Below are 3,091 nucleotides of genomic sequence, written 5' to 3' on the forward strand. Positions count from 1 at the left end.
GAATAAACAAAATAAGAATTAATAAACAAAACATTATACATACAAAGTATGTATAATACAATGGAATATCATTCAGCCTCAAAAAGGAATTAAATCTGGATACGTGCTACAACATGAATAAACCTTGAAAACATTATGCTAATGAAATAAGCCAGTCACAAAAGGACAACATTACATGATTCCACTTATATGAGGTACTGAGAATAGTCAAATTTATAGAGACAGAAAGTAGGATAGTTACCAGGGGTTGAGGGAGTAGAGGAGTTATTGGAATGCAGGAAAATAAATCTGTATTAATCAGGGTTCTCCAGAGAAACAGAATTAATAGGATATATAAAAAAAATCTTCTGTAACAAATTGGTTCATGTGATTTGGAAGCTGAGAAGTCTAGACCTAGGAGAGCAATCTGAGTCTGAAGAACTAGGAGAGTCAATGATACCAATTCCAGTCATAGTCTGAGTCCGAAGGCAGAAGAAGACAAATGTTCCAGCTAGAAGAGTGTCAGGCAGAGAGAAGGATGAGGACCACCCACACTGGGGAGGGCAGTCTGCCTTATTGAGTCCACTGATTCAAACTCAAATATTAGTCTCATCCAGAGACATCCTCACAGATGCACCTAGAAATCGTGTTTAACCAAATATTTGGGTATGCTGTGACCCAGTCAAGTTGACACATAAAACACAAAAGGCTTCTCGTTTCTGTCTTAAAGCCAGCCAAATGCTGATGCCAAGGTCTACAATGCATGCAAAAACACAGGGAAAAGCAAATACTAGAGTTAGTGGCACAACACATTCATGTTTTCAGTCTTCATCCCTTGGAGCCTGACCTGATTGGAGCTGGCTCCTTGCCTGGATTGAGGCTGCAGCTTGTACCAGCTATGCTTCTGGGCAGTGGTTATACCCTGGAGCATCACATCCCGGCTTCGCAGCTGAGACAGTGTCCTGGCCTTGGGGTTTAGACAGAATCCATTGCCTGTCCCTCTTCTGAGTCTTCAGGATCTCCCAGAGTGGAAGGACTGCAGTGGATAACATCAAGCACATTTTCTGCTTGTGTCTTGTGTCCTTGCTGTGCCTTGTTCTGTAAGCAGACCCTGTGGGGTTAGGGAGCACAGGGGAACAGGTGAGCAGATGACCCCCTGACCATTTAGTGTCAAATTCTCCCTCTTCTTACACCACAACCTGACACAGCTTTTCTGCCTAGGATATCTGTTAACAACCTCCTCCAGTCTAAGAGGCTTTGAACTTTAGGGATGGCAAAGTGTCCTCACCATACCCCAACCCTGAGACCCTATGACCTTAAAGCCTATTAACTGCCTCCATTCCTACATCATCAGTAGAGGCTCAGGGCCCAGCTATTTCTGTGGACAGGTATTCACAATCCTCAAATTCTGACTGATATTGTTATCTTCAGCCTCGGACTTCATTCTTTTCTACCTATTTGAACCACATACAGACCCTATTGGGACATCAGTATAAGCAATAAAAAATCTCTTATTTTCAGACAGTTACCCTGAACCTCCCTCAATGTATCAATCTCTCCTACTAATCCCCCCAAAAGACACCCAAGCCCCTGGGTGTTGGATCTAAAGTCACCACCACAGGATGTCTCTTTTCCTTATTCCCAAGACTTCCAAGTGGGTCCCCATATCCAAGGACTTCATTACCAATTTTCTCACACACTACATTATCCCACAGGAGTCCAGGGCCCTGTCTGGATTCTAGAAGAGGCTATTTCCTTGTTGATCTAGGAAGGTTTTTTGCTTTCTCTTCAATCCAGGGCTCTACTTCTCCCTCCTCATTCGAGCCTGATATTCATCAACAGATACTGTTTGGTCTGGAAGCTTATCTGGTCTTAAATGTAAATCTGGAAGGAAGGAATACTGGCGTTTGAGGCCTCAGCTCTCTCTCCATCCCTCCACAGCTAGCCTAATGGCAGAGTCCCTTGGATAACAGTGAGGCAGGAGAATAGGGTCTGGAGGCAGGAAACCTAGGGCCATTTCACGCTGACTTTGTAGAGCTAAATGGAAAGGAAAACCCTAACTTTCCATGCCTAAGTTAAAAAAGGACCAGAGGCTACTCCCTTTGCAAACTCCCACCTTTTCTGCGTGGCAGTTGGTTAATTGAAAGTACCTCTGATTGGTTGCTTTTGGCAACCAGACGTTTGCATAAGAGTGTAACTTTGTAACTTCACTTTAGCCTCTGATTGGTTGCCGTCTGCAAACAATCAGACTGATTGGGGGCTACCACTTTATTTATGTGGGGTGAACACCAAGTGGCCAACGGGAAACCTCTAGCCGGTATTTGGACCCAAGAAGATCCTGTATCCCGGCCCTTGAGTGGCTGCTTGGGCCTGCTCCCACTGTGGAGTGTACTCAGTAAATCTCTGCTTTTGTTACTTTATTCTTTCCTTACTTTGTTTGTGCATTTTGTCCAATTCTTTGTTCAAAATGCCAAGAACCTGGACACCCTCCACCGGTAACATATTTTGGTGAGCCAGCCAGGAGAAGGTAGGCCCAAAGTTTGGGATTTATTTGTCTCCTTTCCCCTTTTACATACAGGGAAATCTGTCTCTCTCATTTTTCCTTTCCAACTCGGGACCCTTGGTAAGCAGTGTGTAAACATGGAGGTAACTGCAGGTTTCTGGCTGTGGCTGATGAATACTAAGGGGTTTTCATGTGAAGAAGCCTAACCGTCACCACCTGGTTTGCCTAAAGGACCTGGGTCTTTTTCATTTTTTTTCCTTTTCTTCTTTGTTAGTCTTTCAGCAGCTGTTTCCTAGTAGCTCGTTGGAAATTGAGGGCAATTGGCTGGGGTCAAACCCCAGTATTGGCTGAAGACCACAGAGTGAATGGGGGTAATTGCCTTGCCCAGAGGGGGCAAGGACTCTTTTTTTTAATCTTTTCTGGGTATGGTCCCTGATCCCTATGTGTGGCACAGCTCAGAGCAAATTTGCCTGTGTTTCAGGCAACTTAAACCTTCTTTTCTGATGCTAAATTCTTCTATTTCCCTACTCAACTGGCTCAGGACCAAAGAAACACATCCAGCCTCCAGTTATTAAGTTCATGGAATGGGAAGCATGGGAAAGTGTGGCC

Source organism: Mandrillus leucophaeus, unplaced genomic scaffold (assembly GCF_000951045.1).
Source record: "Mandrillus leucophaeus isolate KB7577 unplaced genomic scaffold, Mleu.le_1.0 Scaffold282, whole genome shotgun sequence".
Taxonomy (NCBI): Eukaryota; Metazoa; Chordata; class Mammalia; order Primates; family Cercopithecidae; genus Mandrillus; species Mandrillus leucophaeus.